The following is a 22,844-nucleotide window of genomic DNA, read 5'->3' as shown; positions in this document are numbered from 1 at the left end:
CTCCAAAACCTTTTTTAATGATTCATACATACTTTCCTAATCCTACAATCTTCCTAAATAATCTACAAGATGAAAGTATTTTTTTTATCTACCAGTTGGTGCTGAAACGGAGATGCATAGATGCCATTCTTTCAATGATCCCAATTTTCTGAAACCGTTCTCTCAATGTGGTCTAGTCTGTTGACAAAATTAAAGGTACAACGTATGAAAACACCGGAGAAAATCTGTTAGCCAGGAAGTAAGAGGTTTTCAGCGGTTTAATTATATTTATTCAGTGCGTGCAGGGGAACCACACCAGCAGAGCCCGTTATGCAACTTTATAAGGTAAGTATGAATATCAGCTACTGAGAAGTGCGTAGGAAAGGAGTGCGTAAAAAAGGGTGATTTTTGGAATGGGCCCTAAGAAAGACTTAAAATTCGGAATCGGGCCCTGTGAGAGAATTTTGCTGAGAAAATGGGTTGATGCATACTATTTAGGCTCGGAATGACATCTGGCTCATTGTTTACCTTGTCACATGGCAACAACCCCAATGGCGTTTCAAAGTGCTGTCGGTCAAGGTGAACTCATGAATATAAGCTCCCCGCACACTCAGCCTGTTCTTTCAGGCTTCCTGATAGTTTGAGATGAGAGAAAAGATACAATTTCTTCAATTCTGAGCATTTTAATAGTGTAGAAATATTATTTGGTGATGTTATGGTCATTCAATGTCTCTTTTCACTTGGGAAATAGGATGAATGTGCGGGACCTTGAAGGTAAGGGTTAAGGTTTGGGATAGGGTTACAACAGAAACAACTCAACGGTTAAGTTTAGGCATTCGTTCTTAAAGGTTAAGGTAAAGGTTAAGGTAAAGGTTAAGGTAAAGGTTAAGGTAAAGGTTAAGGCTCGAGATACGGTTAAAATGAAATAAAACGAGTGCCTAGCACTGGGATTGAACACGCAACTCTCGGAGCTGGATCTCGCAGCTTACACTCATCCACCATCCTTCTCCACAATGCCCTAAGCCTACTTGATGGTAATAGTGCTCACCGTTGCCCCTAGTGGCCGGTTTTAAAGGCATCTCACGACGACCTGAGGACCTGGACGAATGTTGAATAACACGTTGGAATTCGAGTGACCTGGCTGAGGTGGGACGCTGTCGAAGCAAATATTCGAAGAACTCTGTCAGCTGAGTTAAGCCACACACACACACACACACACACACACACACACACACACACACACACACACACACACACACACACACACACACACACACACACACACACACACACACACACACACACACACACACACACACACACACACACACACACACACAAGCAGAATGGCTTCCTGCTGAAGCACCGACCTGGTTATTTAAGTATCTGACGGCTGAAGGTTTTTATCTTTTACTTTCTTTTTCTGATCTCAAGCAATTTTTACCCTCAAAGTCGGTCAAAGGAATGAAAAGACAGACGGGTGGACAATCAAGCATGGACAGACAGGCAGACGGTCAAACAGACAGACAGACAGGCGGACAGTCAGTCAGACAGTCAGCTATTTGCAGTTGGCGTAGTGAGCAGAGTGGTCCGAGTTCCGTTATGCCTGCTAGTATGTTACATTATGGTAAAATGCCTGACAGTTTGACCGTCAACCAGCCCTGAGGATCTTAACCCCTACGCAACAGTGTTGCAACCTCCTCCTCCCTGCCTGAAACCCGAATACTTATTCTAGTTCCCCACAGCTATTATCTATTCTAGGCTTTAGCTCAGTGGGATAATTCTGCCTCTGTGTCCCTGCCCCATGGCTCTCCCTTTGTCTTCAATCACGTTTAGTACATGGTTGTCAACAGTCTCTCTCTCTCTCCATCCCCACCATCATACACTCCACAATTGTTTACTCACCAAACAGCAGCCCTTTGACACCTGTGTACACAAACCAATAAACTAGCCACCACACACACGCACGCACGCACGCACACACACACACACACACACACACACACACACACACACACACACACACACACACACACACACACACACACACACACACACACACACACACACACACACACACACACACGTTTTGCTAAGGCTTCTTCTGGCTCAATCAGGGTCACTGAAATGTTTTGGGGGGATTGAACACCTGGCATGGGGACATGGGGTTCCTTTAGCTCATCTGGCTAACACTGTCTCTTAATGTGGGTTGGCAGTTCATGGAGTAACACTGTAAGAGCTTAAACTCTATTACCATCAGCTGTTTCCTGTATCTATTACCATCAGCTGTTTCCTGTATCTATTACCATCAGCTGTTTCCTGTATCTATTACCATCAGCTGTTCCCTGTATCTATTACCATCAGCTGTTTCCTGTATCTATTACCATCAGCTGTTCCCTGTATCTATTACCATCAGCTGTTTCCTGTATCTATTACCATCAGCTGTTTCCTGTATCTATTACCATCAGCTGTTTCCTGTATCTATTACCATCAGCTGTTTCCTGTATCTATTACCATCAGCTGTTTCCTGTACCTATTACCATCAGCTGTTTCCTGTATCTATTACCATCAGCTGAATTCTGTATCTATTACCATCAGCTGTTTCCTGTATCTATTACAATCAGCTGTTCCCTGTATCTATTACCATCAGCTGTTTCCTGTATCTATTACCATCAGCTGAATTCTGTATCTATTACCATCAGCTGTTTCCTGTATCTATTACCATCAGCTGTTTCCTGTATCTATTACCATCAGCTGTTTCCTGTATCTATTACCATCAGCTGTTTCCTGTATCTATTACCATCAGCTGTTTCCTGTATCTATTACCATCAGCTGTTACCTGTATCTATTACCATCAGCTGTTTCCTGTATCTATTACCATCAGCTGTTTCCTGTATCTATCACCATCAGCTGTTTCCTGTATCTATTACCATCAGCTGTTTCCTGTATCTATTACCATCAGCTGTTTCCTGTATCTATTACCATCAGCTGTTTCCTGTATCTATTACCATCAGCTGTTTCCTGTATCTATTACCATCAGCTGTTTCCTGTATCTATTACCATCAGCTGTTCCCTGTATCTATTACCATCAGCTGTTTCCTGTATCTATTACCATCAGCTGTTTCCTGTATCTATTACCATCAGCTGTTTCCTGTATCTATTACCATCAGCTGTTTCCTGTATCTATTACCATCAGCTGTTTCCTGTATCTATTACCATCAGCTGTTTCCTGTATCTATTACCATCAGCTGTTTCCTGTATCTATCACCATCAGCTGTTTCCTGTATCTATTACCATCAGCTGTTTCCTGTATCTATTACCATCAGCTGTTTCCTGTATCTATTACCATAAGCTGTTTCCTGTATCTATTACCATCAACTGTTTCCTGTATCTATTACCAGCTGTTTCCTGCATCTATTACCATAAGCTGTTTCCTGTATCTATTACCATCAGCTGAATTCTGTATCTATTACCATCAGCTGTATCCTGTATCTAGTAAAGGTGTCACACACACCTCTTTTTCAGGTCTATTTTAGCACCACACACGCACACACACACACACACACACACACACACACACACACACACACACACACACACACACACACACACACACACACACACACACACACACACTGATCTATTTTAGAGTAGCGTTGTTGTATTTTTAGTGTTAAAAGGACCCTGACAAAGCGACTGAGAGGGAAACAGACATATTTTAGTACAGACAGTAACCTGGGAAGACAGGAAAGTTTAAAGTTGTGAAACGCCTGCCGGATCGAGTGAATGATGTAGAGAGAGGAGAAAGAGAGACGGGGAGGGTGTTTAGGTGTTGTTTTAGAGAGATGATATAAACGTTGGTAGTAGAAGTGACAAAGGAGAGGTAATCTGAGGATATTGTACACACACACAAGTACACACACACAATAATAATAATAACTATATTTGTATAGCGCTTTTCAATACAAGTAACAAAGTGCTTCACATCATAAAACAATCACATAAAAATAAGTACAAACAAATAAACAAAAACAAGAGGAAGGAGAAAAAAACATAGCTTATTAAAATCATTCATTAAAAGCATCTCTATAAATGTGTGTCTTCAGCAGGGATATAAAAAGAGGCACTGAATCTGCAAGCCTAGTGTAGTTTTAAACAAGCGAGTTGACTCGTCTCAATGTTTATGTGTGTGTGTGTAATAATAATATAGCGACACACACATACACAAACATTTAGATGAGTCACACGAACGCACGCACGCACGCACGCACGCACGCACGCACGCACGCACGCACGCACGCACGCACGCACGCACGCACGCACGCACGCACGCACGCACGCACGCACGCACGCACGCACGCACACACACACACACACACACACACACACACACACACACACACACACACACACACACACACACTTTGAGACGAGTCAACTCGTTTGTTTAAAAATACACATCAGTCACTTCGGTGCCAATTGCAGAGGTGTAACAGAGTCTATGTGCACTCTTTAAAAGACACCCACAAACACACTTGTAATCACTGTTAAATATAGCTGTTAGTTACTGTAGGTTGATGTTAGCCAAATTATTCAGTACTTTGTCTGCTTGAGTCACAATGTTTCCCAGGCAATACCCATGGACTGATCTCTACGTCTTCGCTGTTAATACAGATGTAGGATCTTCATTTAATCATTCTTCTGCAGGTGATTTTAACTTAATGCTTTTGAGGTTTGTAATTTCCACTTTGAAATGTCAGACTTGATTTTCCCTTACGAAAAATGTATCAACCCCTACAAAAATGTCCATTAATTATAGTCCACATTAATTCACATTTTCTGTTGCTGCAGGATTATTTTCCTGCTGTAGCAAACTGACTCAAATTAAGATCCTACATCTTTATGCTGTCAAGGAAATAGGGGTGGGGTGTAATGGCGAGAAACAGAGAGGCGGGGGTGAGAGGGAGGGAGAGAGAGAGGGGGGGTATGAGAGGGAGGGAGCGACAGGTGGAGAGGAGGGTGAGAGAGTGAGAGCTAGGAGTAAGAGAGAGAATGAGACAGAGAAAGAAAGAGATGGGGACCTGAAACTAATTCAATGGAGAGAGAGAGGGGGGGGGGGGGGGGGGGTTATAGGATCTTTCGGACCATAAATAGGACCATCTGAACCTGTTGATGTTGATAGGGAATTAACCCCAACCTGAGAGAAGACAGACAGACAGACAGACAGACAGACAGACAGACAGACAGACAGACAGACAGACAGACAGACAGACAGACAGACAGACAGACAGACAGACAGACAGACAGACAGACAGACAGACAGACAGACAGACAGACAGACAGACAGACAGAGAAAAGGAGAAATAGAGAGGAAAGGGGTTGGAGGTTCACTGGGTATAGAGAGAAAGAGAGAGGGTGGATTGAAAGGAATTGTGGCAAAAGGAAAGAGTGTGAATATTACAGAGAGCGAGTGAAAGGGGAGAGGGGAGAAGAGAGAGAGACAGAGAGAGCGAGCGGGAGACAGAGGGTGGCGGGGTGATGAGGACTCCCAGCCCGTCCTGTGACGGGGAGAGAGTGAAAGAAAGAGAGAGAGATACAGCGAAAGAGAAAGAGAGAGAGAGAAAGAAAGAGAGAGCGAGAGAGAGAGAGAGAGGGAGGGAGATATAGCGCGGGATAGAGAGAGGAAAGAAGGATTACACTCCGACAGTGTCGGCAGACGAGCGGAGCCAGACAGGAAACTCTTTGACTTGTGTGAGTCAGAGCAACAGGAGTTACAGATCCGACACGCCAAACCACCATCTGTCCGTCTGTCCATCTGTCCGTCTTCCGGTCCCAGAGACATCTGGAGCTCTTCCATATGGGAGCTTCCTCTGGACTCTACTGAACACATCAGACCTGAGGAACACAGACCGGAATACCAAGACACACATTGGAATACTCACCACGCTCCACAAAGAAACCACAAGGAATATTAAGATCAGGGAGATTTACACTTACTCCACACACTAGAACACACTACAAACACCGGAGACGCAAACACATCGGAATACTAACCACACTTTACAGAGAGGGGACAACAAGGAGAACACACTGGAATACTGACAACACTCCCCAGGGACTCGGGAATACAATAATAAACCAGCAGTGGAGGAATACTCTAGGAGGAAAAAGGACAGAAACTTTTCTCTTTTATCTGATGAACTGATAAACAACCTATCCGCATGGGGAGGACCTGTACATTATTCCTGGAGAGAGAGAGGCAGAGAAGGAGGAGGTAGAAAAAGAGAGTGCGAGAAATAGAGAGGTGTTATGACCAAGGTGGGGGGGGTTCAGAACAAATTTGTCACTTTTTAAAACCTTTTCACACTGCTTTCTCTCCTCCGCTGAGCGGACTTCTCATCGCTCTGATCTCTCCTCACCAGACCAGCAGGGAGCGAGGGAGACAGGCAGACTGACAGAGAGCTAAAAAGCAGGTTCCCACACACACACACACACACACACACACACACACACACACACACACACACACACACACACACACACACACACACACACACACACACACACACACACACACACACACACACACATACACACACACACACACACACACACACACACACACACACACACACACACACACAGGTTGCCTCTGTAGTCTCTCACACCTCTCCCCAGTGTATCGCTCTGGTCAGGAGGAAGAGTGTATGGACAGCTTCACTCCTCTCCCTGTCATCCCCATCTTGCTTTCTCTCCACTCCCCTCTAATTTTCACTGTCCTCACCTCAGTCCCACTCATTAACACCAGCTATCGTCCGCCTTCACACATGAACACACACACAGTAGCACACTCACACTGTCCATATGCTGGCACTCTCCCGTTGAGATGTGCTCTCTCCTTCACGAGAGCATGCCACCACCTCACGCACACTTTCATACACACACTCTCTCACACATATACTCACACAGTTTGAACACACACTCCTCCTTGCTGAAAGAGGATAGAGGGAAGTGAAAGACAAGCGAAAGGAGAGAGAAGACAAAGCAGGAGAAGAAGAAAAAGGGAGTGCACCTAGAGAAAGATGAAACAGCACAGGTAACACACAACCTAGGTGTGTGTGAGAGAGATGGGTCTGTGAACGTAATGTTTCTGTCAAAAAGCTGGGTCCTATGAGGGAGAACGGAAGAGGGGAGAAGGAGAAGAGAGCAAGAGAGTTAGAGAGATAAAAGGAGGTAGAGAGAGAAGAGACAGACAGACATTCCCTGAGTGCAAGACGTGTCGTTGTGGAAATGGCAGCTTATTAATATCATTTGACATTTTTCCAGAGGTGTTGGTGGATCTTAAAAGGTTGGGTTTCTGAGTTTTTTTCTCTCTCTCTCTCTCTCTCTCTCTCTCTCTCTCTCTCTCTCTCTCTCTCTCTCTCTCTCTCTCTCTCTCTCTCTCTCTCTCTCTCTCTCTCTCTCTCTCTCTCTCTCTCTCTCTCTCTCTCTCCCTCTCTCTCTCTCTCTCTCTCTCTCTCTGTGTGTGTGTGTTTTTGTGTTTCTGATGCCATTTTCTTGCATTTTTAGTAGTGCCAGTCACTGTCCCATTACAGCTGTGTACAGAAGGTCTAATGTGTGTGGTTATGATTGGGTAGCGCAGGTCTATAACGCATCTCTGTTAGCGTATCCCACAGTTACTAAGTGATGAATGGCCATGACAAGTCTAATATACATGTCAGGCTGTATAACTGTTTGTTACAATCACAATTAGAACACTGTCTTTGTATGTGTGGTTTTGTATGTGTGTGTGTGTGTGTGTGTGTATAAATCAAATTTCAATCAATCAAATGTATTTATAAAGCCCTTCTTACATCAGCTGATGTCACAAAGTGCTGTACAAAAACCCAGCCTAAAACCCCAAACAGCAAGTAATGCAGGTGTAGAAGCACGGTGACTAGGAAAAACTCGCTAGAAAGGCTATTACTAACCAGGTATGGCCTGAACATAATCAGAATTCATGTAAACATAACAGTTTTGAAAACACAGCTTTTCCCAAAAAAGTGGTCTCTTGGCACAACTTACCCTGGGTACGGGGTAAGTTGAGCATAGGGACATGCTTAGTTGAGCTGCCTTGGGGTCCTGTGACAGTGGGTGATGATGTCCTGTGACAGTGGGTGATGGTGCCCTGTGACAGTGGGTGATGGTGCCCTGTGACAGTGGGTGATGGTGCTGGTAGATCAAAGTGTAATTCATGGAATGGGGTATATTGTAGATCTTTCTGTTCAATATCACTTACTCTTCCATTTCATGAAGAACAATTCGTAGGCTAGTTCTCTGCATTTGAGGTTACTAAGCCCATGAAACTGGTCCACAAGAATCTTGATGTTTAGCAAGATCAGACTCTATGTCATCTTGCTCTCGAGAACCCAAGGTGGCATTCTGCCTTATCCCTAGGGTTCTCAGCCGTAAGTGTCGCCCACAGCTGGGACCATGTGAACTACACTCCCAACGCTCAGTTTTAACGTTTACAAAGTCAATAATTGTCTTTTGCGATACGGTTTTGGAAACATAAAGCCCTTTACCTTAACATCAAAGTAATTTCACCAATGCAAAATATACACTGTTTAAAAAAAAAATAATTACACTGCCGACAGTATTTTTCAGTTGCAACACTTTTCTGGCGTCCGTCTTCTGTTACACACAGGTGTTAAGAGAATGCTATATAGCACAGGTGGTCGCCTCTGTCTTCCGTCTGTCTCCCGTAAACAAGCGCTGTAACATGGAAATATGGCCACGAGGGAACCTTAACACTCGAGTCTCAAAACACCATGATTGTGTCATGACACCATGAAAAGTAATGCACCTAAGCTGAGATCTGGTGTTTGGAGGGTGTTTGAATGTAAACCCAATGTAAGTGTTATGATACAGAGAATGTGTTTAAAAAAAATATATATAGTACTCTGAAACAAGTGATACTTCAACCTGAATATTGATGTTTTAAAGACGGCGTTGTGGGAACAGGCAGCATCAAAATACCAAAACTGCAAATGGTTGATAGCTTAACTGCCCCAAAGCGATATAAAAAAAATGTATGCAACTCGTTTCAATGATTTGTTAATTTAATTTGACTAAAATAATGTCAATCCAATTTAACATGTTTCTCAAAATGTAAGTATTCTCATGAAAGAGGATAACCAAAGAGAGAGACAATACAGTGATTGAACCATTGGAAGTCTTTGGTTTTAATCTCCTTGCATTTCCTGTCTTGACACGTGACTGTGTTTTTAGAGGATTGTGGGTAATTCAAAATTGTTTGACTTTATGATTCATTCGCACAATGTTGTATGCATGTTTAAAGAAAGGAAAGTATATTTCTATATTAGTACTAAGCTTGTTGTGCCATGAGGTGTAATGGATCATGATGTACTTATATCAAAATCATTAGGCAAATTGACTTTCAGTGAGGACACCCATTCCCACACTCTTGGTTGTCAATGGAAGAGGCAAGTGTAGAATCCTCAGTTCAACTGCCAATTTGAACACTGTGCTTGACATTGCCCGCCAAAATGGTATATCATGGTAAATGATCAAATGCACAGAACAATGTTCAACATTAAGACACTTCAGAAAAAGGGATTCAAAAGATCATAATGGTGTCTAGAAGATTTAAAGAGAGGAAACAACACCAAAAGAGAAGGTATCTAATTTTGCGGTAAACACGACTTGAAACACCAAAATAGTGTTTTATACCTTTTTTGTTAGTGCTCCCAGTCCCTATCAAGGTGTTAATTGATTGAGTGGTGTTACAACACACCATGTAATGTTTCAGAACATCTCAGGATGATGTGTTTCAATACTTAAGCAAAGTTAAGGTTGCATCTCCTTCAATTTAGGGGCAGCTTAGTTGCCACTCGTTTAGGTGTTACAAAGCACTTGATTTCAACAGTGTAGTAAATCAACCTTTTTTAATTAATTTTTTTTATTTCTAGCTGATATGAGACAAGGTCCTTATGTTTCAAAAACTGTACCGTTCAGACAGAGCGTTGGGGCTCTTAATGGAAGGTGCCTTCGTGAATAGACGAGTTAGCTAGCGTCTATGAGTTAGCTAGACCTTGTGTGCCTCTGCTACAATATAATAGCCTCTCTTTTGCATAGGTACATGTTCGTTTTCTTTTTTGTCAATGTACCTCTTCAGTGTCATTCAGCCTTTTTTTTTTTTTTTTTTTTACATCCGTTGCTGCTGCTCAAATGGACTTATTCCCTTCTCTCACATCCTTGGCTGCTCTCTCAACAACCTCAAGGGGGGCGGAACCCTGCTTGTTTTACATTTGTAAACATGAGGCATGAGGATGTCTGCTTTGTAACAATAGAAATGCACTATCTTGCATGACACATTGCAAAAATACGAGGAATATTATGCATAAAACTGACTAAATGTAATCATCATTTGTATGGGGTGTGGGGGCCATTGGCTCAACTTACCCCAAGGCAAATGTTTTGACTATATTAGCCCACACAGCTATAAGGATGCACTGCTAGGTTTGAGATGTCATATTGTAGCTTGAGTCCCCGACTGATGTACAAAACAATCTTAAAACGATCTACTTTGGCTTAGATACAAGCATCATGAAATCTATAATATATATGGTAAAATATGGTGCTGCAGTGGCTAGCAGCTGTTTTATGGGCCCCTGACCAATTCTGCTATTTTCTGTGTTCTGTTACGCCGATCTTAACTTTTTGTGTATATAATGTCTCAACCATTATTTCCTATGACCCAAAACAGCTTCTGGACATCAGAACAGCAACAGAACAGCAGAACACTAACCTCAATTTGGAGCGTGACACTAACCCGGATGCTTATAAGAAATCTCTCAAAAACCTCCAACGAGCCATCAAAGAGGCCAAGTGTCAATATAGGACGAAGATCGAATCAAACTATGCCGGCTCTGATGTTCGTCGGATGTGGCAGGGCTTGGAAACTATCACGGATTACAAAGGGAAACCGAGCTGCTCAGTGATGCGAGCCTACTAGACAAGCTAAATGCCTTCTATACTCGCTTCGAGGCAAGCAACATTGAGCCATGCATGAGAGTACCAGCTGTTTCGGATGAAAGTGTGATCTCGCTCTCCGTAGCCGATGTGAGTAAGACCTTTAAACAGGTTAACATTCACAAGGCCGCGGGGCCAGGTGGATTACCAGGATGCGTACTCAGAGCATGCTGGCAAGTATCTTCACTGACATTTTCAACCTCTCGCTGACACAGTCTGTAATACCTACATGTTTCAAGCAGACCGCCATAGTCCCTGTGCCCAAGAAAGCCAAGGTAACCTGTCTAAATGAGTATCGCCCTGTAGCCATGAAATGCTTTGAAAGGATGGTGATGGCTCACATCAACAAAATATAAACCCAGACACCCTGAACCCACTCCAATTCATATACCATCTCAACAGATCCACAGATGACACAATCTCTAATGCACTCCACACTACCCTCTCCCACCTGGACTTGAGGAACACCTGTGAGAATGTCTACAGCTCAGTGTTCAACACCATATTTCCCTCCAAGCTCATCACTAAGCTCAGGACCCTGGGACTGAACAACTCCCTCTGCAACTCCACATCAGCCACTGACTCCAACACCATCATTAAGTTTACTGATGACACAACAGTGGTAGGCCTGATCACCGACAATGACGAGACAGCCAATAGGGAGGAGGAATAGTGACCTGGCAGTGTGGTGCCAGGACAACAACCTCTCCCTCAATGTCAGCAAGACAAAGGAGCTGATCGGGGCTACAGGAAACGGAGGGATGAGCACGCCCCCATCCACAATGATGGGGCTGTATTGGAGCGGGTCGAGAGCTTCAAGTTCCTTGGTGTCCACACCACTAAGGAATTTACATCGTCCATACACACCAACACAGTCGTGAAGAAGACAAGACAACACCTCTTCCCCCTCATGAGGCTGAAAAGATATTGCATGGGCCCTCAGATCCTCGTTCTACAGCTGCACCATTGAGAGCATCTTGACTTGCTGCATCACCACTTTGTATAGCAACTGCTTGGCATCCAACCGCAAGGAGCTACAGAGAGTAGTGTGTACGGCTCAGTACATCACTGGGGCCGAGCTCCCGGCCATCCAGGACCTCTATACCAGGCGGTGTCAAACAAAATCAAAGACTCCAGCCACCCATGTCATAGACTGTTCTCTCTACTACCACACAGCAAGCGGTACCGCTGCACTAAGTCTGGAAACAACAGGACCCTGAACAGATACTACCCCTAAGCCGTAAGACTGCTAAACATTTACACAAATAGCTACCTGGACTATCTGTATTGACTTTTTTTGCATTAACTCTTTTGACACATCACATTAGCTGCTGCTACTGTTTATTATCTATCCTGTTGCCTAGTCACTTCACCCCAACATATATGTACATATCCACCTCAATGACCTCGTACCCCTGCACATCGACTCAACTTTATTCCGATAGCCAAGTTGTCGTTACTCGTTATTCCTTGTGTTATTATGTTTCTATTATTTTAAATGTTTCTCTCTGCGTTGTTGGGAGGAGCCTTAAGCATTTCACAGTCTGCTCCTGTTCTTTACAAAGCATGTGACAAATAACATTTGATTTGATTTGACGATACATTTATTTGACTTTTTGAAAATCCGTTTTTTGGATCTAACTTGCTTACCACATGATGACCACTCCCAAAATATTTGGTCATGTGATTAATTTTGTGTAGGGTTTTCTAGAAACAAGGGGTGGCTCAACTTAACCTTTAAATCGACTTAACCCACTTTTCCCTATAGTGATCTGAGTTTTACACTGTACAGGGAAACGACTAGCATAGCTTTGATTGGTTCCATACTGCTGTATCATAAACCCCCCCCCCCCCCCCCCCCCCCCCACACACACTTCTCTCTCTCTTTCTCGCCATCTACATATAGGCAGTAACATTTATCTGCAAGAGCCATCAAACCTTTATGCCTCAGAAAAACATGGTCCAATTGAGACTGCTGTAGAATATATGACTAGCTGTGCTATGTTGGCTATGTTACACTGTAGGTTAGACTCAGCTGTTATAATGGAGAGGCGTAGAGACACAAAGTTATGATGAATGATAAAACACTAAAATGAAGAACAACGTAATATGATTTACAAACTGTAATGCGGGGTATTGTTTATTCAGATTGTGTGTGTGTGTGTGTGTGTGTGTGTGTTTGTCTGCATCTCATCAATCACACTGTCTCTGTCTAGGAATCCTTGACTGAAGGAAGGATGTAGGGAAGGAGAGAGAGAGCAAGAGAGAGAGAGAGAGAGGGCAAGAGAGAGAGAGAGAGACAGAGCGAGAGAGAGAGAGAGAGAGAGAGAGCGAGAGAGAGAGAGAGAGAGAGAGAGAGAGAGAAAGAGTGAAATAGTCATGTATCCAGTCCTCTCTCTCTGCTTCCCTACAGAATAATATATTCTGCAACAGTGGTCACCAACCTTTTTGAGTCAATTTTTTTTTAACATGACTTGCGTTTTGTAAGCCAATACAACATGAACCTATTAATAACAGTACTGTAGTAATGAGGTTTGTGCAGTAGACTATTGGCCTAAATCGTTATCACCGCATATTGGCTTTGCTTGAATATTCCTGCCAATGCATTGTTGTTCTTCTCAGACCATTTAAAAAAAAGTACATTTCAACATTTGAGGTAGGCTGCATGATCACACCAATAATAGACCAGTTGTTGTATTACTTGTGAGGCAAAACTGAGTGAGCATACATTTAAATTATTCGCTTTTTTAAAAAACATTTTACTGGGCTGATGGAGTCTGCATCTGATGGTCAGAATAAAGTCATGTTTTTAAAAGTTTAGAAATCCCACAGTATCAATTTTGCTGTAGCTTTCATTTGCACCTGCTATGTTACTGCAGACATGGTCATCTGAGACATCCAATTGGCCAGTGGTAGGCCTACAGCACACTTGATTTGCTCCCCCCGTGAAGGCAGAGTTTGTACTTTCAGACATATGAAATGATACAAAATGCGAACATGTCGCCTACCTGGCACAGGGCAGCTGAAATGGGTGAACCTAGTGCCAACAGTGTGAGACAAATAAAATAAATAGAAACGCAAAGCCTATCATTTGGTTTTCTACAGAAATGTTTGGCGATCTACTAAGAATGCCTTGAAGATCGACCAGTCAATTGCAGTCAACCGGTTGGTGACCACTGTCCTATAGCATACTGATGTGACGTGTGAAACCTGAATATATTGCTTTGCCATATGTAGTGGAAGGAATTACTGTGGGGTCAGCTGTCATTGAGTGTGTTGTGTACCGCCAATCTTGTTGGTGTCATATGGGCTTAGATATGATGGTTGGGAGTAGGGCTGTGGCAGTCACGAGATTTCGTCAGCCGGTGATTGTCAAGCAAATAACTGCCGGTCTCACAGTAAATGACCGTTAATTAACATATACACATTTAGCATCTCCTGGCTTCCACACACTACAAGCCACTGATGCAGACCTTTGGAACATCTACATGTTAGAAAGTCTAATAAATCCATGTAATATTGCCTACACCTCCACAATAAATCCATGATTTATTTTAGACAGGTATAAAAAAACATGATATGAAGAGAATGTAGTCTATTTCAGAAGAACATAATAGAATACTCCGAGTTGTCCTTATATTAGGTCCTCATCTGGCTATGCCATATGGCTGTGGGCTACACTAGTTAATTAGCAGACAAGATTTGCTTAGAATTCAATAGCATTATTTTATAGAATTTTATAGTATGAAGAATACAATTGAACAAAGCTGAATAAAATAGAAAGGGTATTTGAGGGAGTGTGCACATTCTGTGTTGAGGGGTTAATAGTTACTCCTATATGCTTATATTAGAGTTATTCATGTAATTTAAGTTGTTCTACAAATGTTGGGCTATATGTTTAGATTTTTTATACATTATAAGGCTGCATGATGCGACTCTAATGATGATTTGAAAAAAGTTGCATGAAAGGCATGAGCTCTGCTTTGTTTTTTGCACAGCCTGTACAAACTTCATCAGTCTCTCTTCCACAATTTGACAAGCACTTGATAATGCCTCGAATTTCCCGGTAGCATCCCCTTTGTGTGGCCGAAATGCCCATTAAAAAAATCCATGCATTTTGCGGCCAGTGGCCGTTGTGCCCTTAGGCTGAATATAAAAATTATAATTCCCTTCTCCCGGAGTGCTGCTTGCTCCCAAGCACATCTCATTCACATGGCTCTTCATCACGTGATCGGGTCTTTCTCACAGGCTAAAAGTGAAGATAGACACATCGGGGACATAACTGTGCGCGTCGTTATCCTATTCCGAGGTGCATATTGAAGATATTGGAAGAACTGTCCACATTTACATTTCGTCAGCCAACAAGATGAGTAGACCTAACGAACAGCAAAAGCACTAGCTTATGTCAATCTACTATCTCCCATAGTACAAAAGTTAGCCTATTTTATTCTGTGCGAAAAATAAAGATTCCAAACATACTCTGACTGGGACAGTTGTGTGATAGATTCCAAATGAATACAACCACTAGCATCAAAAAACCTTTTACACAATGAGGCTGATGCAGCAGACCAGAGTTTTTAGCTTAACATGTTGATAAACAATTAGGCTATTTCTTCACAATATAAGTGCAGCAATGACCACACGGCAGTAGGCTATAAGCGTGAATGTTCCATTAGCGGGAAAACACCATTATCAAAAGTCACCGCAAATGTGATTATGCAGGTAATGCTTTTATTATAAAGCTGCATTTTTATTGTGAAAATTATTTTCCCCAAACTTGAAACTCACATGCTGCTTATGTATGCCGGTTGGCTCTACACCCCTTGTAAAGCGGATTAATGTCCTTAATTTGAAGAAGTTATTTGGCCACTTTAGTTGTGATACAAACCTTATCAAAACATATAGGCCTATGGGCTAGGCTACATGAGGTATGAGAGTATGATTAGAAAAACCAGCGATTACACTTTTCAATTACATTTGCATTGATGTCAGAGTGATTAGCGATACAATAGATTGCTGAGTACCAGGCAGTTAGCAAGTTTGGTAAACTACTAATGACCATCAGCAGCATCAGAGCTTGGAGAAGACTAATTACCGTGCCTAAACGGTCACGTGGAATTTGACTGCCTTCATGACTCGTGACCGCCGGTAATACGGTCACCATAACAGCACTAGTAGGGAGATTTTAAGTTATGGCATTGGTTGAAGCTCAATGTTAAACTAAAATCTCCCTACGATAGGACAGATATAAGAAAGCTCAGGAAATATTTTAGAATTTTTTGGACACATACAGTATTTACACCGATTATATTTGTTGGCACAAAACTACCTCCATACTTCCATTCATTTGTATGGGTTACCTTCAGACGAGTCCCGTGACACTTGTGGGGGTTGTAGAACAAAACTGAGAACACCATCATGTTCGGATGCTACAGACCTTTTCGGGAGAATACTGATTTTCCTGACGTCTCATGGTCTGACAAATACCGCTGTAGCTCGGCCAACTTCCACCGCAGGTGTGGAAGGCAGACATAGGCGGATGCGGTGGATTGAGACGCTGAACATGCAAAAACTTTTTTATTATTATGTTATTTAGATTGATGCACAGGTGCGTCAATAGACTCTTAAGGATTATAGAAATATATAGGATGTATCACTCCGCAAAGCTTTAGGCTACAAACAAGCTGAAAAAGGCACAAGAAAGACGTGGCTCTATTGTACAGTGGCTTGCGAAAGTATTCACCCCCTTGGCATTTTTCCTATTTTGTTGCCTTACAATACGGAATTAAAATGGATTTTTATTTTATTTTTTATCATTTGATTTCCACAACATGCCTACCACTCTGAAGATGCAAAATGTTTTTTTATTGTGAAACATACAAGAAATAATACAAAAATGCAGAAAACTTGAGCGTGCATAACTATTCACCCCCCCAAAGTCAATAATTTGTAGAGACAACTTTTGCAGCAATTACAGCTGCAAGTCTCTTGGGGTATGTCTCTATAAGCTTGGCACATCTAGCCACTGGGATTGTTGCCCATTCTTCAAGGCAAAACTGCTCCAGCTTCTTTAAGTTGGATGGGTTCCGCTGGTGTACAGCAATCTTTAAGTCCTACCACAGATTCTCAACTGAATTGATGTCTGGGCTTTGCCTAGGCCATTCCAAGACATTTAAATGTTTCCCCTTAAACCACTCGAGTGTTGCTTTAGCAGTATGCTTAGGGTCATTGTCCTGCTGAAAGGTGAACCTTCGTCCCAGTCTCAAATCTCTGGAAGACTGAAACAGGTTTCCCTCAAGAATTTCCCTGTATTTAACGCCATCCATGTAACGGCTTTCTTCCATAGGTGAAGGAGAGGACCAAAGTGCAGCGCGGCTAGTGTTCAACATGTTTAATAAAAGAACAAGTGAAACACTACAAACAACATACAAAATAACAAATGTGCAAAACCAATACAGACCTATCTGGTGCAGAACACAAACACAGAGACAGGTAACAAACACCCACAAAATCCCAACACAAAACAAGCCTCCTATATATGATTCTCAATCAGGGACAACGATTACCATCTGCCTCTGATTGAGAACCATATTAGGCTGGACATAGAAACAGACAAACTAGACACACAACATAGAATTCCCACCCAGCTCATGTCCTGACCAACTAAACACATACAAAACAACAGAAAACAGGTCAGGAACGTGACAATCCATCATTTCTTCAATTCTGACCAGTTTCCCAGTCCCTGCCGATGCTAAACATCCCCACAGCATGATGCTGCCACCACCATGCTTCAATGTGGGGATGGTGTTCTAGTGGTGATGAGAGGTGTTGGGTTTGCGCCAAACATAGCGTTTTCCTTGATAGCCAAAAAGCTCAATATTAGTCTCATCTGACCAGAGAACTTTCTTCCATATTTTGAGGAGTCTTCCACATGCCTTTTGGCGAACACCAAACGTTTGCTTATTTTTTTCTTTAAGCAATGACATTTTTCTGGCCACTCTTCCATAAAGCCCAGCTCTGTGGAGTGTACGGCTTAAAGTAGTCCTATGGACAGATACTCCAATCTCCGCTGGGGAGCGTTGCAGCTCCTTCAGGGTTATCTTTGGTCTCTTTGTTGCCTCTCTGATTAATGCCCTCCTTGCCTGGTCCGTGAGTTTTGGTGGGCGGCCCTCTCTTGGCAGGTTTGTTGTGGTGCCATAATCTTACATTTTTTAAATAATGGATTTAATGGTGCTCTGTGGGATGTTCAAAGTTTCTGATATTTTTTTATAACCCAATCCTGATCTGTACATCTCCAAAACTTTGGCCCTGACCTGTTTGGAGAGCTCCTTGATCTTCATGGTGCTGTTTGCTTGGTGGTGCCCCTTGCTTTGTGGTGCCCCTTGCTTAGTGGTGTTGCAGACACTGGGGCCTTTCAGAACAGGTGTATATATACTGAGATCATGTGACAGATCATGTGACACTTAGATTGCACACAGGTGTACTTTATTACTAACTAATTATGTGACTTCTGAAGGTAATTGGTTGCACCAGATCTTATTTAGGGGCGTCAAAGCAAATGGGATGAATACATATGCACGCACCACTTCTCCGTTTGTAATTTTTTGTAATTTTTTGAAACAAGTAATTTTTTTCATTTCACTTCACCAATTTGGACTATTTTGTGTATGTCCATTACATGAAATCCAAATAGAAATGCATTTAAATTACAGGTTGTAATGCAACAGAATTGGAAAAATCACAAGGGGGATGAATACTTTTGCAAGGCACTGTACATGGGGATATCTTTGTTTAGTCTCTATGGCTGAGTTATATGACCTTACAACTGTTTTCTTTCAATGGGATTGAGTCATATTTTACAATGTAAGACTATCACAATCAATTGAGCTATTCACCTTCTGAGAACTGCAGACAATTACTTTTGACTATTCATGGTAAAATCTACACATACTTTAATATATATATACACTTTGTTGAAGCACCTTTGGCAACGATTACACCATCGAGTCTTCTTGGGTATAACACTACAAGCTTGACACACCTATATTTGGGGAGTTTCTCCCATTCTTCTCTGCAGATCCTCTCATGCTCTGTCAGGTTGCATGGGGAGCGTTGCTGCACAGCTATTTTCAGGTCTCTCCAGAGTTGTTCGATCTGCTTCGGGCTCTGGCTGGGCCACTCAAGGACATTCAGAGATTTGCCCTTAAGCTACTTCTGTGTTTTCTTGGCTGTGTGCTTAGGGTCGTTGTTTTGTTGGAAGGTGAACCTTTGCCCCAGTCTGAGGTCCTGAGTGCTCTGGAACAGATTTTCATCAAGGATCTCTCTGTACTTTGCTCCGTTCATATTTGCCTCGATCCTGACTAGTCTACCAGTCCACACCGCTGCTTCCTTTTTACTCAGTGGTGGCTTATGTCTGGTCACTCACCATAAAGGCCTGATTGGTGGAGTGCTGCTGAGATGGTTGTCCTTCTGGAAGTTTCTCTCATCTTCACAGAGGAACTCTAGAGCTTTGTCAGAATGATCATCGGGTTCTCGGTCACCTCCCTGACCAAGGCCCTTCTCCCCAGATTGCTCAGTTTGGCCGGGCGACCAGCTCTAGGAAGATTCTTGGTGGTTCTAAACTTTTTCCATTTAAGAATGATGGAAGCCACTGTGTTCATGGGGAACTTCAATGCTGCAAAACATTTTAGGGACTCTTCCCCAGATCTGTGGCTCGACACAATCTTGTCTCGGAGCTCTACGGACAATTCCTTCGATCTCATGGCTTGGTTTTTGCTCTGTCATGCACTGTCAACTGTGGGACCTTATATAGACAGGTGTGTGCCTTTCCAAATCATGTCCAATCAATTGCATTTAACAGAGGTGGATTCCAATCAAGTAGAAACGTCTCAAGGAAGATCAATGGAAACAGGATGCACCTGAGCTCAATTTCCAGTCTCATAGCAAAGTTTCTGAATGCTTATGTAAATAAGGTATTTCTGTTTTTTATTTTGAATACATTCGCAAACATTTCTAAAAACCTGTTTTCACTTCGTCATTATAGGGTATTGTGTGTAGATTGCTGAAGATTTAGAAAAATGTAATCCATTTTAGAATAAGTGTCATTTGTGTCTTATGAAGAGTTTACTGCCCAAAACTACAACATAAAACAATGGACACTGGGACAATATATTTCAACATCCGAATGTTGGGAATGATGAGAGATGGAACATGGAAAATTTGTATGTATATTTTGTGATGTCATTAAAATTGTTATAAAGACATTATAACGGAAACATTGTAACTTGAAGAGCTTCACCACGGTGTATATCAGATTTACATACTTTACGTTGTTTAGAAAATATCCAGGATAAAGAGAATGTTTTTGTGACGATAAGATAATGATTTTAGTTCTCTAACGAGATCATAGTAAATTGTGTACATTGCCTTTTAACCAGCCACGCCCGAGGGAGCCCAGATAGCGTGTAACCAATGACATAAAGACCCCCTTTTCACGCAATGGTATAAGGCATTTGAGTTAAGAATTAACATATCAGACTAAAACGGACCACAGTTGCAGCGAGGTCTACAATTGTCCGGAATGCAACACGAGGTTGAAGAAGACAAAATAACATCTTAACAATCAATGCTACGGTTGAGTCGTTGTTCTAAGTACTGTTACTCTCTTCAAATCATCCTGTCCTACACTGCTTTCATCACCACTCTGTGATCATTGACATGGCTGATTAGCCGTCCTCAGGAGACCACTCTTCCAGAACGAGTGCAAGTAAGCAGACAACTAAGAAGGACATTGTGACCTCCTTTGGACAATCAGAGACTTACACCAGAGAACGAAGGAGAAGGCCATCTGAAATAAGAAGGCCCAATCGAACCCTCCTCACCAAGCGGAAGGGTCCAACAGAGATACCCGGCGAAGACCTTCAACACTTAAATACATGCATTACTTCTTACCCATAAGAGGGGCAGTTCGGGGAAAGGTATTAGGGTTATTGCAGGTGTAGTTCCCAAATGTATCCAAGTGTTGCTTCTTTTTCTCTCTCGCTCTCTCTCTCTCTCTCTCTTTAAATCTCCATCTTGTGTAACAAGTGTCATATTGTCTTAGTCCGCTAGGGACTTGTTGTTATCGTATTAAGTTTCTAATCAATAACCTATACCTTGTGTGTGTGTGTGTGTGTCTATCCTATGTTATCACTTAGTTTGTTAGTAAACAAATAATCAATCAATTTGTGTGGTATGGAATGATCAGTGAGTCTCGGGTTTGTGCAGATTTATGAAGTCTACAACGTTCAGAATGAGACTGACATGAGGAAATGATTATTTAGTGACTGTTAGGATATCTATATATTCTTGAATTAATTTGTGAGACGGCAACTCGTTAAACAAACTTTTCACGTGGTGCCCCAAATTCCTAATGAGTTGTTACATGATTAATTTAATTGAGTATCAATTAAACATAGTTAGTTGATACAATAAATAACAGTCATCAGATTAACGATAGTCACGTCATGACAGCATGGTTGGGAAGGGCTTATATATAAGTAAGCATTTCGCTGTTAGTCTACACCTGTTGTTTCCGAAGCATGTGACAAATACACATTTATTTTATTTTAACCTTGGTTGTCTGGGCACCAGAAGACTGTGTAAGGCCTCTAAGCTAAAGCCTGGGCATTAACTCTGGGAGCTAATGAATGCCCAGGTCTAAGGATCATGCTACCGTAGGTCATCAAACCTACTCGGTTACACTGTATGAAACTGAGGTCTGCAGGGTGAGGTTACACTGTCTACCGTCTGTCTCTAGACATGCTCGTATCCTGTCCTATACCTTACCCCACTCTCCCACACACTTTCTGTTGTTAATCTGCTGTGTCCATCACCGCCCGCCCAGTGTAGAGATTATAGTGTTATCAACACACTATAACAGAAAACTGTGAAAATAGACAAATTACTTATTTGAAATTCGTGACAGGCACACGAAAAATGTATTCTTGACCAGTACACGATTTTCTTCATAACGACTTCCAACTTGTTGCGGCTAACGTTAGCCAGGTTAACTAGGTGGCTAACGATAGCTAGGCTGGGGGTTAAGGCAGGGGTTAGGGTTAGGTAACACGCTAGCTAAGTAACTAAAGGTTTAGGGTTAGCTAACATGCTAGCTAAATAGCTAGTTAAAAAGTAATAAGAAGTTGAAAAGATGCTAATTATTTAAAATGCTAAAGTTGTCCATTGTCATTCGAACACACAACATTTGGGTTGCTAGATCTTCGCATTATACGCCCACCCATCCTCCCCGACCAATCTCCCTCTTATCGTTTCTGTTTTTATTACGTTTCAGGTAAGACCCAACTCAGACTGTGTTGAAGTAACAATGTTTATTACAGCAACAAGGGCAGGCAAACGACAGGTCAAGGCAGGCAGGGGTCAATAATCCAAAGTAGTGGGGCAAAGGTACAGGACGACAGTCAGGCTCAGGTCAAGCAGAAGTCAATAATCCAGAGTAGTGGGGCAAAGGTACAGGACGGCAGGCAGGCTCAGCGTCAGGGTCAGGCAGAGTGGTCAGGCAGGCGGGCTCAGTCAGGACAGGCAAGGGTTAAAACCAGGAGGGCTAGAAAAAGTGAGACTAGGGAAAAGCAGGAGTTGAGAACAAAACACTGGTTGACTTGAACAAACAAGACGAACTGGCAACAGACAAACAGAGAACACAGGTATAAGTACCCAGGGGATAAATGGGGAAGATGGGCGACACCTGGAGGGGGGTGGAGACAAGCACAAGGACAGGTGAAACAGATCAGGACGTGACAGTTTTATGTAACCTACTACCTTCATCTATG

General features: G+C 42.4%; 1 protein-coding gene across 1 annotated transcript in view; it reads left to right on the top strand.

The window, feature by feature from the left end:
- Positions 1-22,844, top strand: part of LOC120029657 (glutamate receptor ionotropic, NMDA 2C-like) — a 121,201-nt gene that overhangs the window by 8,791 nt on the left and 89,566 nt on the right. The gene's annotated exons all lie outside the window — the stretch shown is intronic.

This window comes from Salvelinus namaycush, chromosome 35, assembly GCF_016432855.1.
Source record: "Salvelinus namaycush isolate Seneca chromosome 35, SaNama_1.0, whole genome shotgun sequence".
In the NCBI taxonomy this organism is placed as follows: domain Eukaryota; kingdom Metazoa; phylum Chordata; class Actinopteri; order Salmoniformes; family Salmonidae; genus Salvelinus; species Salvelinus namaycush.
This window is presented reverse-complemented; position numbering and strand designations above follow the sequence as displayed.